Source organism: Podarcis tiliguerta (assembly GCF_965153285.1).
Source record: "Podarcis tiliguerta genome assembly, chromosome: Z".
Taxonomy (NCBI): Eukaryota; Metazoa; Chordata; class Lepidosauria; order Squamata; family Lacertidae; genus Podarcis; species Podarcis tiliguerta.
In genome coordinates this window covers 41,410,143-41,426,041 of record NC_139553.1, presented here as the reverse complement: position 1 = coordinate 41,426,041, position 15,899 = coordinate 41,410,143, and the positions used below count along the sequence as shown (strand labels likewise).

The 15,899-nt window shown below is 45.3% G+C and overlaps 1 protein-coding gene and 1 long non-coding RNA gene across 3 annotated transcripts in view; one reads left to right on the top strand and one right to left on the bottom strand.

Annotated features, from left to right (window-relative positions):
* GPR50 (G protein-coupled receptor 50) overlaps positions 1 to 15,899 on the top strand; it is a gene marked incomplete at its 5' end in the record, with an annotated part of 42,925 nt that overhangs the window by 18,195 nt on the left and 8,831 nt on the right. The gene's annotated exons all lie outside the window — the stretch shown is intronic.
* The window catches only part of LOC310668991, a 104,328-nt gene continuing 88,461 nt past the window's right edge, over positions 33 to 15,899 (bottom strand). For both annotated transcript variants that reach the window (XR_014506945.1, XR_014506946.1), the window contains exons 4-5: positions 3,603 to 4,086; positions 33 to 1,646 (exon numbers count right to left, since the gene is read on the bottom strand). This is a non-coding gene — a long non-coding RNA (uncharacterized lncRNA). The remainder of the gene's footprint in view (positions 1,647 to 3,602; positions 4,087 to 15,899) is intronic.

Sequence of the window (15,899 nt, the reverse complement as noted above, 5' to 3'; positions counted from 1 at the left end):
TGGTATCTTGAATAATGCTATCATCTGAGCCCACCAAATCAGGACCTGAAACCATAGTTTGTTTGAGGCTTGTCTGCAAAACACAGATTCAGCTAACTGTAGTTTGGCATTAAGCTGAACCAACAAAACCATGGTTTGAGATGCTCTTCCAGCTGTTCCAGGTTACTGAGATTCATAGGGAAGTCAGTGAAGAGAGAGACTGCATAAACCATGCTTTACTTGGAACACAAATTATGGTTTGGAGTTCCACATGTAGAAAGTTTCCCCATAGTTTCCCCTTCAATATAAGCTGCTGCTTCAGGCTTGGTCACTCATTGCGAGCAACCGGTAGTTAGAGTAGTCATATAGGTTGTGGCCATTTGAAACCCAACCTGCCCCCCCCCCCCCGTGACTGCTGTTCACTTCCATGGACTTCAGCCTCACCTGGACTTTGCACACTTATTTATTACATTCATAATTTTGTGATTCCTCCCATGAGTTCAAGGTATTCATGTCCCTACTCAAAATAAAATAAATACTAGTCTGAGAGATAAATAATACTCAAAGATAACACATCCAGCATAAAACACACCTAAAATGTAAATCCATATATAACAGTGCAGGATAACATCCTAGGATAACATCCCAGCGGCTGGTGAGGACACACTCACACCCACAAATATATATAGTTTGCATTTCTCTGACATTTAGGTCATGTTGGGGACCGTCATTAAAAGTAGCACCTCCTGACTCCAGACTGCAGTTACACATTTGAACTTTCTGAGTCCTAAATCTGTATATACGTGACTGGGAATTGTGTCTCACTCTCTTCCTGATTAATGAAAGAAGTAATAATACCAAGGTGTTCAAAATGAATCTGTTTCCTTTGGGTTTCTAAGGTGACATGCCAGTTTCTCCTTTATTGCTAAATCCCGAAGTTTGGGGCACCAGTTCTAGATATTTGGAACTGTAAGCATTTTCCCATTGCTGCACCATCATTTAATTTGTTGCCACAAACATAAGCCTAATCAAGTCTTTAGAAGGTGCTTCTGCATTACCATCAAAAGGTACAGATAATCAGCATGGGCTGCAGCCTTTAACCATGTTCCCTCTGCTAATTCTATCCTTACACCGGCCCTGTGAGTTAGGCTATGACAGAGAAAGAGAGAGTGACAAGCCCAAAGTCACACAGTAAGCTTTGTGGCTAAGGAGGGATTTATGTGTGTTTTCCCCTGATCCCAGTCCAACATTCCACTACACCCCTTCCCTCTAACAACGGGAGTTGTACTGCAACAATATCTGGAGAGCCACAAGTTGCCTGTTCTGCATTATCTGGATGAACTAATTACTGGCAAATCAATGTTTTGGGCAGTGTTCAGCAGCAGTCCTAATAAAGGCTATATTCTAGCAGAGCCAAAATACACAGGTTGATGATAGCATGTTGGCAAGCTGTGCCCTCTGGGACTCACGCCTTGCTTTTCAGTGTCCGGTGGGTATCTGTTCTTTTTTTGGAGGGGGTGTCTCTGTTTAAGTCATTGGCTGGGTGTCAATGAAAACAGTTTGTTCCATTGCCTTTAGCTTCTTGGTTGCCAGTTCCAAAGAGATCCTTGGCTTGCTGCTTTCAACTGCTGCGGCATCTTGCTTGGATGAATGCGCTGGTGCTTTTCCTAAGCATATTTAAAAAACAAAACACTTCAAGAAACAAAACAATGGCTAAGTAATAATTGCTGAAAGCATTGCAGTGTTGATGGAAGGACAAGAGCCAAATTTGAAGGGCAGAAATATGTAAGCAACAACATCAAGAGGGATATTTCTTGCTGTTGTGGGTTGTATATCTTCACTTTATTGGACTGGCAGTGATGTCAGCCAGATGACTGTGTCCCTCTGTGAACTGAGAGCAAATCCCATAAAGAGAAGGGAATGTAAGAGAACAGTTATTAAAAGTTAGGTCCAGTAAGGTTTTGGTTGTGTGTGTGCTTTGGAAACCCCCCCACAGATTTATTGTGAGATAAGGTTATTTGGTGCCACCTGGTATTTTATGAATTCTGTAGTTGACTTGGCATGAGGAAAAGTGTGTGCATGTATATCTGTGTGTTTTTAACAAGGTGTCACATTTTTGAACTGCAATCAGTTTCAGAACTTGCTCTACCAAATTACACTGGGTGCACTTGCAGAAATTTAAACAATGCTAAAGAAAGGGGGGGGACCACATTTTACATCCAGGCAGTTTAAATGAATGTAGAAGTTTTATAGCCACCAATTTATATATTATGTAAATTGAGTAAATTGCCTGAGGTCTCTTTCCTTGCATAATCTAGATCGCATCTGCACCACACATTTAAAGCAGTATCATACCACTTTAAGCAGCCATGGCATCTCCCAAACAACCCCGGGAACTGTAGCTGGTTGAAGATGCTGAGCATTGTTAGGAGACTCCCTATTCCCCTCACTGAACCACAGTTCCCAGAGTAGTTCCCCCTTTTTTTTGGAAACTCTGTCAGTTTCCTCCTCTCTAGTCTCACTGTTGTCCTTTGCAGAACTCAGTAGGGAGGAGAGTGGTGCAAAACATGAATTAGTTGGCTCTGCCTGTTGTTAGGTTTGGCTCCAGCTACTGTTTGGGCTCCCTGTTTTCTGCCCTACCAGCCACAGCCACAGAAGACCCAATGATCAACAAGCTCCACCCACCTGTGGGGAGTGTGGTGGTGGAGATAAGGATCTTGCCTGGTGACTGGATCTGGTTCCCCGCACCATTTTAGATGGCTTCGTAAACACTGTGCCGTTTGCACGCAGTGTTATTTGTTTGCTGGCAGCTGTTAACAGTCAGGCAATGGCAATGAGTTACTGCTATTCCTTCCAGGTGGGTTATACATTTTGTAAGGAAGTGGTTTTCTTATTTATTTATTTTTTTAAAAAACCATTAAACAAAGCTTGCTTAAGTGAGAGTTTGGGCCTGTTGCCATTTATGAAACCACAGGGCTCAGTCCATCAAAACTTAATGGATGTGTTGAAGGAGTCTGCCTAGCTGAATTCTGAGTATCATTAAATAAGATGAAATGCTATAATCTGGTATGCCAGGCAGCCCCCCAGAATTACACTTATGCATGTTAACTTTCCAAGTGACGCTGCAAAGTAAAGAACTCTTAATTGGATTGTCTCGCGCTGGCAGCCAATGCATGCTCATCTGTTATAATGAAGACTTTGTGTTCTGAGAAATGTTTTCTCCTAGGACTGGAAAGTTGTTAGGCTTTTGGGACAGGCAACGGTGTTGCCATTACCATGGTTAAAATGAGTTTTAAAATATCCTTCCCCACCCCTACCCCTTTTTTCCTTTTTTTAGAGTTCTACACCCAGTTTTATAACCAATGATCTGGAATGGCTTGAACAAAGATTTCCCAAACTTCTGATAGATGAGAACCAAACTAAACGACACACGGGAGATTTAGAAACGCTCTCTCTGCTTACAAACTCTGCTTCCCTCTGAACCTCAAACTAAATGTTAATAATTTACAGCCCACTGACCAGAAATAAAAAGTTATAGGATGCAAAATACAGAGGGGGGAAGGGGGGGGACCTCAGAAAGCAATAATAGATTAATGGAAACAGTGATAATTTTTGCAACTTACCTGTTAAAAAACCAGAGCTCTCCAATAAAATGATCAGAGACTCTGAAGACAGGCCTGGGGATGGTCTGTGTAATGGAGTATTATCACAATTTCTCTGCCTCTCTCATCACCCCAGGATAAAAAAATCCAGTTTTTTTTTTAAAGTGCTGCTGATTCCATCTCTCTGTTATTACAAGGACAGTCTTGTTTGCATGATTTTTTGGTATATATATGCCCTATAAACTTTTTGAGGGAAATGCATTGAAGCCTGCAGAGGGGCTGGGGACCCACTTTCCTGTATCTGGTAATAGATAGTCAGTTCAAATCAAGCAGCCTATTCTGAAAACCAGAAACTGGCAAACCTGGAGGGATGCTTTTTTGCTGGGTTTTCAGTTGAAAAGCAGTTGCGTGGAGCTCCTTGTTTCAGTGGACTGCCGTGAGCTGCATATCCTCCTTTCCCGCTTATCTTCTGTTCAAAGTCACCATCTCCAGGTTGCTTTTCACTCTGCAGGGGAAAAGACACAGGGATCCTGTTTCAGGACAGTTTTGAGTTGGGGAAAGATGTGCAAGAAGCACCCTCAGCTCTGCAGCATCTCTGCAAGAGGAATAATGTAATGATGGAGTTGCACCTGGTGCAGAGATAGCATCAGAATCACCTGCCTTCTACACCTCCAACACAGGCAAAAGTAGATCTGTGGCCCTTGCAGAGAAGCAGCAGAAAACACTCTTCCATTCTTAATAGCACACAGCTTTGGCTGAGCAAATAAAACTGAGCGAAGGTATGGAATTAGCAGACTTAGGAGTCCTTGTTGGCACAGGTGTCTTTAGAAGCACCTTCATCCTTGCCAGCTTTATTTGAGCTTGTTGGCTTTATCTCACCATCTTCTTATTCAAGAGAAAAAATTGGGCACAATTTTTTGTGCACAAGGAGAAATCATTGCTGAAGCTTGTTGCTTGTTTGTCTCTTCCTCCAGCTTCATATGCCTTGTTGGCTATTGATTCTTTTGAAGAGAGTTCGCATCGAAAGCAAGATATCATTATATTATAGGATGGGGTGAGGGGTTGGTTGGTTTAGATGTTACCTTTGGGTCCCCTCTGTAGTTTTATGCCTGTATAATGTTGAAGGAACGGTTGAAGTGGTCAAACCCGTCTCTTGGGCTTCATACACACTAACCTATCTGTAGCACCAAAATGTAGTTTTTCCTCAATCCAGAATTGTTCATACACAAGGTTGTGTGTGGTTACTTGATAGGTCTTTGATTACGTTTCCCATCCCTTTCCCTCCATGCCCAGGTAAATCAAGAAAGAAGTGGTAATTGCAGTTTTGAGGTGTGCCCTCCCACATCATTGGGCAGGTGTAGGTACGCGTGTTTTCAAACAGGCATGGTACAGCCAGTGCTACTTTTCTAGAAAAAGAGGTGCCAGAGCTCACCGTGAACCTCTCCCTTCTTCTCTTAGAGTGGCAATAGCGCCCACCTGAGAGGTGCCATCACTGAGCTCTGGTGAGCTCCGGCTGAGGGAAAATACCCTCAGTACAGGGCAATGCAGAATTAATTGGCAGTGCACATTTATTTTTGTAATGCAACTAGTTTCTCTTGAAGCACTTTTCAGGGCAAAAAATATGCAGTAAACCTAGTGTGTGGACTACATAGAAAAAAGCAAGTACTCAGTCTCCAATGATTAGGTTATCCATGTCTTTTCCTCCCTACATACAGCCCAGGTGAATGAAGAAGAAAGTCATGACTGTAATCTTGGTATACACCTGGAGTCAATGGGTAGTTGAAGATACACCCCTACATTGCTAAGACAGCCTAAATCTGTTTTCGCCTGTTTTTTTCACGGTCATATGGTAGGGCAGTGGTTTTCAACCAGTGTGCTGGGGTGCATTGAAAAATGGTCAGGGGTGCCGTGGGCAACATTGGCCTCTCCTCTCTCTCTCTCTCTTTCCCTCCCTCCTCTGATGCCCTCTCGTGTCTCTGCCTCCCAAAGGCTTGAACAGCTGTTTGTTGCAGCAGCACCAGCTATAAGCTCCCCAGGTGAATGATGCCTCTGGGGCTGGCCAGGGGGTGCTGGCTGCCAGGAGATGAGTAAGCAAGCAAGCAGAGGAGGGAGCCCAGCCAGCTACTCCTCCAGCCCTTGCTGTTGGGAATGGACAGACAAGTGGGAGACCAGGCAGGTAGGCACTGTGCTGGCCTTTCTTGTGCTTGCTGTGTGCAAGGCCTGCCTGGGAGCTGAGTGCCTGTTGCTGAAGGGGAGACAGTCTGCCATGCAGACCAGGCAGTGCCTGCTGTTGCCACTGCTGCCTCCCAAGGTAAGGTGCTGGCCTCACGTTCACCTCTGGCCAGTCTCTGTTGGGCCACTAAGGCTGGGGGCATTTTCTTCCCAGGCCGCTGTGGGGCAGTGTGAGGAGGCACCTGTCTTTGGGGCAGGGAGGGGCAGCTCAGTGACCAGGGGCAGCAGCAGCTGCTGCCCTGAGGACTCCCAAGGAGAGGGGAGAGGAGGCTGGGGGAACCTTCCACAAGGGAGGGTGTTCGAATAAGGGTGAGAGGCTGCCAGCTCTGCAGGCAAGGGGTGATATAATTGGGCTCCTGAGCCCCACAGGAGTGCCTCCTCACATTGAGTGCAGAAAGAATGTAGGGAGCCGTAGACTCAAAAGGTTTGAAAACCTCTGCTGTAGGGTAAAGGAGAATCAATATGCAGCGAGCTTTTATTTTAGGCATGAAGCCAATTTCTCAAGAAGCACTTTTCAGAGGCAAAAAAGTATGCAATAGATCTTGGTTATATGTGGATTACATGGAAAAAACAAGCACTTGATCCCCTTTGATTCTAGAAAAAAAATGTTGCGTAAATGCAGCCTTTGTTAAGTTAATGGATGTAGCCAAGCCTATCATGTACCTCTTTGAGGGACTAAAAAGAGTTGACCGAGAAAAACTGTGTTGTCATAGAGACTACTTGCTTGAGATGCTTCCAGAAGAAAGGAGAAAGGCCTCTACGCCACCTTCCATGGCAAGAGGCGATGCAATCCTGTAAGGTGTAGGAGAGTAATAGGCCAAGGATCAGTCTGGTGTAAACTCTTGCAGGAGTTCAGCAAGAGGACTTTCACCAGTTGGAAGCAAAGCAGTATGTCTAGCCTAAACCTTTTGCAGGTGCAAATGGCATTGAAAGCCAGATTGCATGTACCCACCTTTATACCTTCATGAGCATAAGTCAAGATGTTGGCATCTGTTTGTCTTGGGAGGCAATGGAAGAGGGTGTCTTTGGGGCTGAAGTCAAACTGTTGGAAGGTTACAGTGCTTGTTATGCCTGTGGAGACCAATACGGGAGAGACATGTTTTGCTGCAGCTGGGGCAGATGAAGGTGTGTGGCTGTGTTGCTGCAGATGCACCATAGCATTTCTCCTCTCTGCGTTCCTCCCAGCAGTCATTTCTCCTCTGTTGTGGATACACAACCTGCCTTGTCTTCAGGCACTGTGCTTCTCTTGCAAGGGATTCCCACACAGCAGGGTTGATGTTGCCAGCCTTCATATGTTTGAAGATGAGTACACAATGCAAATGGTGTCTGAAGGAGCCCAGAGAGGCTTGACCTGCTTTCTGTGCTGAAACCAAAGCTATAACTTTGGGGACCCCTGGAAACCCAGCAGAGAAGCAGGGTCTGCTGGAGTGTTAATGCCATGAGCCATCATACACTCAGTCTGCATATGTGTGTAAGTAAAACCATATACAGTGGTATCTCGGGTTAAGTACTTAATTCATTCTGGAGGTCCTCCTGCTGCTGCCGTGCTGCCACAGCACGATTTCTGTTCTCATCCTGAAGCAAAGTTCTTAACCTGAAGCACTATTTCTGGGTTAGCGGAGTCTGTAACCTGAAGTGTATGTAACCTGAGGTACCACTGTATCGCCAATGACACAGTAGTCTCCGGTAACCTGCATTCCAAGGAAACCCAACCTCGGGTCTGTGCAGGCACCTCAAAAGTATCTCACTGCTTGGAGATTGGAGTGCATGCAACAGTGACCTTCCTTGATTCAGTCCAGCTTTCCTTGCTTCAAAACACAGCTCCAAGCACATGAGAACCCTTCTCTTCCAAGGAACATTAATCCATGACTGGCAGAAAAGGCTTAACAGGCAGCCTAAGATTCTGGGTGGACTGTTTATGTGCAGGGAAAGTAGGGGGTGGGCAGTTTTCTTATTTAATGGTTGTTGCCACTTCAAAAAAAGAAAAGAAAAGAAAAGAAAAAGAGGATGCTTAAGAGCAAGGGAAGGATACAGCTTTCCCAGCAAACTTTGCTTCTCTTCTTCACTGGACAATAAGAACCTTGGCGGAAGATTGAGTTACTCAGAAAGGGAAACCAGAATCAAAGCCGGGGGCTTACTCTGCATGACTGACTGGCTGATCCCTAAAAAGGATTCCATTCTCAGTTCCTGAAGGCATGTTCCCAAGCTCAGCTTCTCATGTGAGCTTGGAGACAAGCTGGAGGTAAAGTGAGTTAGACTGGGCTTTCCCACTTGCAGAGTGAGATAGAGAGAAGCTCTTGCTAACCTGGTCTCATAACTTGGTCTGTTACAGACTGTTTTATCCCGTGCTTCAAATGTGGAGAATACTGTCTGCCCTGCCCTTGCAAGTTAGTCTAACAAAGTCACTGGCATGTGAAAAACTTTATTGACTCCTCTGCCCACCCTGTGCCTGCACTTAATTCACTTGTAACTACAGTACTAATATGCTTACAGAATGCATATATTGTTTTTCAGTTCTGTGCTAACAAAGTAATGCGTAATTAAATCAATTACATACAAGCAATTTAGAATCAATATATAAATAGCAAAAACCCCTAAAGCCTGCTTTAAAAAAAACTCTTACACAACAAAAATAATCAAGATCAGTTGTAGATGATGAAAACGAGAAGCGGTACAAACTCACAAATGCAGAAGGGCACAGAATGATATTCACTTGTTTGCAAAACACCAGTACGTCTTTTCAAACCATCTTCCCAAAGGTTGACTGAATGCATGGAGGAGGAGCAAGATTGCGGCTAATGAATGCATCTGAATACCACTTGGTGAAGAACAGACATTGAGCATGGCAAGATCTGTCAGAAGAAGAGTCAAGGCCAGCCATAGGCAAGCTCAGCCCTCCAGGTGTTTTGGGACTACAATTCCCATCATCCCTGACCACCGGTCCGGTTAGCTAGGGGTCATGGGAGTTGTAGTCCCAAAACATCTGGAGGGCCGAGTTTGCCAATGCCTGGGCAATGCATCTGATCACATTCAGAAGATGATTCGTCTTCAGCAGGATGAGGAGACAAGGGACGAGCTTTTCTTCTGCGCTTTCCTATCCCACTGCATCCTGGCTCCTCAGGGACCTTGGTCTCCTTCTCCAAATGCTTTGGGGACAGTGTGAAGAACTCCCCCATTCCTTTTTGCTATGGCAGTGCTGGCCTCACACACACACTGCAACGAGGTGAGCTCCCGTTGCTCAGTCCCTGTTCCTGCCCACCTAGCAGTTCAAAAGCACGTCAAAAATGCAAGTAGATAAATAGGTACCGCTCTGGCGGGAAGGTAAACGGCATTTCCGTGCACTGCTCTGGTTCGCCAGAAGCAGCTTAGTCATGCTGGCCACATGATTGTACGCTGGCTCCCTCAGCCAATAAAGCGAGATGAGCACCGCAACCCCAGAGTCGGTCACAACTGGACCTAATGGTCAGGGGTCCCTTTACCTTTGAGGCAGGAATGTTGGGGGTTTGCATTTGCTGAATGACCTTCTGCCATCTGTAAGGGAGTTATCAGGGAATGAGGTCTTGCACCAGCATGCTGTGCAGGTGCCAAGGCTGAAATCTGCAAGCAGCTCCTCGGAGTGGAATCCCAAGTAATGTGTGAGACCGTGGCTGCTGACTGGTGCGTATTGGGACTTGAAGGGCCAGAAGACAGGGAGCCCCAATGGTAGGTGGACCAATGGCAGGTGAAACGGGTTCATTCTAGTTTTGTCCCCTGCTGTGTTCTACAGGGGCAAAACAGAGACTAAGGAGAAGGAGGAAACTGAAAGTAAAGGGCTCCTCCTTGGGGTGTTTTTTTTTTTAAAAAAAATGATCCATATTCTTTATTTGTTTCCATCGTTTTCCAAAACTGGTACAAAAATGAAAATAGTGAAGGGGAGGGGAATGCAGTCGTGGGGATTATTGACATCGCCACCAGACATAATCAGCAGGATAGCTGCTTGCTTGAACAGAGTCCTGCAGCTCAGGACCCTCCCCCCTCTAAAAAGAACCCCACACAGTCACCCTCTCATCCCCACCCTCTCCCACCCACCCACCCACCTGCTTCATAAAAAGTCAAAGAGTTTGACACAAAACAAGCTTTGGTCGCTAGCAGTAAACATGGGAGTTACATTCATTTTGTCTCCTAGTACACAATAATGTAGCCACACAAGAAGTCGCCATCATCCCCCCACTCTTCCCACCCCCAATGCATTCAGTGCTCCCTATTCCACAGTGACCCTGAGTGCAGACTTGGCACCAGTCTGACTGCAATGCACACTGCTTGCTCCTAATGCATAGTGTCTACCACTGTCTAAAATGGTAATGATATTGCCTATTCCAAGCAGGGATTTATTTGCAAGACCAAACTGAAGAGTTTTAGAAACCATATTGTCATTTAAAAAAAAAGGCCTGGGAGACTGACCTAAAGAATTTCCAAAACAATTCTGCAAACTAGTGGGTGGAAGAAGCTGCAGTCAACCCCACCCCCCCAAGGACATTGTTCCTCTTGGCTTGCAGATAAATCACTGTTACTTCAGAAGTCCAATTCTCTCATTGGTTGTAGGAAGATAGGGGAAATTCCCCCCACCCGTTAACCAGCTCTCATGTGGCAAAGTTGCAAGGTGCAAAGAGGGTGCCCCACTCTATGCCCCTCTGGTGCAAATGCCCACCGCATGCCTTGGCTATTTCCCACACCCTCAAGTTTGTGAACAATCATTAAAAAGGAAAACTGGAAATAAGCCAGAAAGATTTACATAAGATATTTACACATACTAAATATCTAAGAAGGGAATAGGGGGGAAACAATGCTACTGTATTTTATTTTATTTTTAAGACGGATGCAAAACTAGAAGGGGTAGCATTTTAATCTTTGCACACACTCTGGGGAAGCATCCCTTTTCTTCTGGCAACTATATAAACCAATGCATTTGGCCTCATTGACACAAGGCACGTTAACCTGAGGCAGCCTTCCTTGGTGGTCATGGAGAGGAAGCCGAACCCAATCCGCACGTTGAACCACTTACAGATCCCGGCGCCGTGCAGGAGCGGCTGGCTCTCCTCGTCTGGCAGGGCGCAGTCACCTGCAAACTGCTGGTTAGAAACAGACCTTATTCTGCACCCCACCGGTGGAATTGGTGGACTCTGGCTGGAGCAGCCTCCCCTCCTCTCTCCCTTGTGGTGGTTTTAAGGAAGAAACAGGCAGATGGGGTTTGACTAAGCACAGACTGAGGTTGGTGAGGCAGTGCTCCACTTGTAAACTTGGAATTTAACATTTGTGCCTGTTGTATAGTTGGAAAGATGGGTGACAGACGCAGCCCTTTATTAGAGAAGTTAGCACTGCTCTAAGTCTCTGAACAACAGCGAAGCTGCCTGCCTTATATAATGCTCAATAACTTGTAACAGTAACGATTTCCAATTAACTACCCAATAGGTGAAAGCAACTCTCAATCCTTCATTTGCATACTGGTGGCCCAGAGTGAGAACTGCAGCCAGTTTGAATACATAACAGCACCAAAGAAGAGAACTGCAGGCTGTGCTGATAGGCCAGAGTGGCTCAGGTGATACCCCCCAGGGGCTGCCATTTTTTTTCCTGTGGTGGCCATCATCTGCCCCTCAGCCCTGCAAGTTCCTTGTCAAAATAGGGCATTCTGGGGCATTAAGATAGCAGCTGCTACCTTGATGGAGCTTTGAAGAGCTCCAGTAAGCACCCCCCAAAAAAACATTTCCCACAACCTCTGGAATTAGCAAAGAGTGGGGTTGCTCCCACTGATTCTTACACCATGCTCCCCAACCCAATTTGGATGGAAAGTTTGGTTTTCCAAATTTTAGCCAGCTCTATTCTTAACTGCATTGGAGTTGGACCTGACAGCAAGCAGTATGAGATGCACCGGTGATTCATCTTGTCACCAAAACCTCTTGGATGAGGAGGTAAATAGAGAACTGTCCATCACTACTTCTTCCCAGTTTCACCTGCTTCTCCAATGTTTCTGTTCATGCCTGTGAAACTTCTCCATCAGCCCCCAGCATCACTGATGACGGACTGGTGTCTTTGACATCCTTCTGCACTGCAATCATAAAGGACTTTTAAACTTAAAGATCTTCTCCATACGCAGTGGAGGCTTGGTCCATTTGGGCAAATGAGGCACTGCCCCCAACAAACTCAGTCAGCCTCCACCTCTCTTCCTCCTGACTTACAGCCAGTTCAGGGGAGATAGCATTTGCTACTTCTTCTTTAGTCTCAGTGTTGCCCTTGCAGAACTCAGGCAAGAGGAAGATGGGAGCAAAACCAGAACAGCCTCTCTATGTTGTAAGTATCTGGATCTGCCTGCTGTCAGCTCTGGCTCTGCCTACTCTTAGCCGCCCTGCATTCAGCCCCACTGGCCCCAAACGGGCACCAGCCACCACGGACAATGGGTTAACTTCCATTAATGCTTAATAAGGCATATTTTCCAGGTGCTCAGCATTACCCAATACTTATGCCTCCCTTGATCCCAGAACTGATCCAAAAGGGAATGAGGAGCACGTGGAACATGCATCGCAGTACTACTCTGGGATGGCTTTGTGCTAAAATTAAAGACCTCTGTCTGGTTTGCATAATCCTTGGACTCAACAGAGCAAAATGGCTTCATTTTGTTTGTGTTGGGTTCCTGCCATCCTAAGTAGCGTTGCCTTGGCCTCCCAGTTATTCCCAAGTGGGGAAAAGTCCTTTAAAATACAAACATACACAAAAAGGTGCTTAAATGTTTTGGACGGATGGATTAGGAATGGATTTCTATGCGCAATGAGCCACTTTGGTGGTTTATGCTCCACCACAGATGCTGTTAGTGGTTTAGGCAGCTTTAGAGGCATGTATTAATTTGGAATTGTATCCCACTGTTTCCCACTCTTAATTGTTTTAACTGCTTTTATGTATATAATCTTTGTAGATGTAAATTGCTTTGGAATGCTTCATGGGAAGCAATTTTTCAATGAAAAAAATTATTATTATTATTAACAGAGCAGATGGATGGTGTATATTAATATATATCAGTGATGGCTGATGGATTATTCTTATTGTTAATGTGAGATGACAATATTTATTCTTATGTTTTGTGTATTATTATTATTTTGTATAAATTTAAAGAGGACTTGGGTTGACTGATTCATGGATCTATTAGCATATCCATCCCTGATTTTTACAGATCTAATTTATTGAGTTGTTCTGAAGATAAAATGGTTATTATAAATAATTGTAATAGAGATGGGATGGGATGCACAGATGGGGTGTAACTGTGGTGGATTATCTTCTTTGCATGCAAAAGACCTCTTCTTTCAATCCATGTAGGATTGGAAGACACCCCTTTCTGAAACTGTTAAATAGTGGGAAAGATGGACGAAGGACACAACTCTGTTGGATTCACAGCTCTTTATTACAGCAGTTGGAACTGCTCACGGAGTCAGACTGACTGCAGCCTAGCTGGCGGCTTTAAGTAACTTGTAACAGTAACAACTCCCAACTAGCTAACCAATCAGTGAGCGACAGTTCTCAAGCCTTCATTTGCATACTGGTGGCCCTGAGTGAGAACTGCAGCTAATCTTAATACAGTGGTACCTCTGGATACGAACAGGATCCGTTCCGGAGCCCTGTTCACATCCAGAAGCGAACGCAACCCGCATCTGTGCGGGTCACGATTCGCCGCTTCCGCGCATGTGCATGATGTCATTTTGACCATCTGCGCATGTGCGAGCGGTGCAACCCTGAAGTAAAGCGTTCCGTTACTTCCGGCTCACTGCGGAGCGCAACCCGAAAGTGCTCAACCTGAAGCAACTTCAACCCGAGGTATGACTGTACATAACAGAAACCCGGAAGTGTCTAGACAGCACACAGGCAACTCCCCCTGCTTTCGTTGGGGTTATGTTGTGGGCCTCCGCATGCATAAGTAAAATGAGCACCATCTAAAGCCTCTAAACACCTGTTTTTTTAGCTGCTCTCCATGCTCTTTGTCTTCAGATGGCCAGAAAGGACAGGGAACACTGCGTCTGAGCAATACAGCTTCCTGCCCAACAGCTGCCACAGTTGTGAGAGCTCCCACATGCCATTTTGGAGCCCATAAGTTTTTTTTAAAAAAAGAAATTTAAACCCTTGCTTCTTGAATTTTGGCTCACTGAGATCCTCTTCAGGCTCTGGGGAGGGTCTCCTTACGAACCACAATAACTTTTCAGCTCTCTCCCACTACTTCTGGGTTTGAATGTATTCATTTATTTATTTTGTGCCGCCGTGCATGTGCGCAGTAGTGCATGAGTTGATTCCGCTCAAATGTGGAGTTGCCAGTACTAAGCTAGATGGACCAATAGTCTCAGAATCAGGCCACTTGCTATGTTCTGTATATAGGATGGTTGTAGCTTTCCGTTCAGCGGCAAAGGGAAACCTATAAATAATCTGATTTTTATGAGGCCTCCTCAGAATTGTCATGAATACTTCTGCAAATGAAATAATATGCAAATCTATTATAGAATGTAAAAATATGTCCTTCTGTCCTTTTCGCAAAGCTCAGCATATAATAAAAAAGGCCTATTTTGACTGACAGCTGATTAGAAAACCATGATTTCTTTTTCAGATTTTATGGCTGTCAAAATAATACAAAACTGGAGATTGGAAAAATCTGGTTGACAAGAGAGTAGCCAGAAATTAGTAGCAGAGATGTGCTGGCTCACTCATCTGAGTCCAGCCTGGTGTTTGAGGTGATGCAGCTGTCTCCAATTTCCTTTGCTGGAATGTCATAATGTCACAAATCCAGCTGAAAACTACTTTCTGCAGCAGTTTGGAAAATGGTCTTGGTAGAGCAGGAAAGATGGATGATATCTTGGTTAAGCTAGACAGCAGCTGGACTGCAGACAATATTAGAAGTGGGTTGCTAATTCATTTAATTGGTTGTTAATTTGGAGAAGAGGGACGTGGGTGGCGCTGTGGGTTAAACCACAGAGCCTAGGACTTGCCGGTCAGCGGTTCGAATCCCTGCGACGGGGTGAGCTCCTGTTGCTCGGTCCCTGCTCCTGCCAACCTAGCAGTTTGAAAGCATGCCAGTGCAAGTAGATAAATAGGTACCGCTCTGGTGGGAAGGTAAATGGCTTTCCGTGCGCTGCTCTAGTTCGCCAGAAGTGGCTTAGTCATGCTGGCCACATGACCTGGTAGCTGTACGCCGGCTCCCTTGGCCAATAAAGCGAGATGAGTGCCCCAACTCCAGAGTCAGTCACAACTGGAACTAATGATCAGGGGTCCCTTTACCTTTTTTAATTTGGGGAAAAGAGGTAGAGCATTTGTTTTGCAGGCAGAAGGTCTCTGGTTCAATCCCCAGTATCGCCAGGTAGGGCTGGGAATGTCCTTCTGAAACCCTGGAGAACTGCTTCCAGTTAGTGTAGATAATAATGAGCTGGATGGACTAATAGTATGACTCTGTATATGGCAGCTTCCCATGATCCTAGTCCTCAGTGGTTCATCTGAACATTATGTTTTTGTCAAATGTTGGCAATGCATCTGTTACAGGAAAATCTAGGTGCGAGGCTGCTCAGTCACCCAGCTCGTTGGGCAGAGCCCACGGGTCCCTGAGGAATAAAGGAAGGAGTCCAGCCACCAACTGGAGAAAAATAGCTGTAGACCGAGATTTATTGCGCCACAGGTTCAAAGAGGAATTTTGAACCCCGAGGATGGGGTGACAAGGACTTTTAAAACTTTCCCACCATATCCCAGAATACAGTTCGTACAGCATCATTGCTACATCATTGCTACATCACTGACATGTCACAAAAAGGGGGGGGGGTAAACAGGGGTTACACTAGTTAAACCTTGGCAAACATATCCAGACAAGTCTTCAGTACAAGATTAGCATAAGCAGACATGTGAGGGCAAGACCCAGGTACAGTGGTACCTCGGGTTACATACACTTCAGGTTACATACGCTTCAAGTCACAGACTCAGCTAACCCAGAAATAGTATCTCGGATTACAAACTTTGCTTCAGGATGAGAACAGAAATCGTGCTCTGGCGGCACGGCGGCAGCAGGAGGCCCCGTTAGCTAAAGTGGTGTTTTGG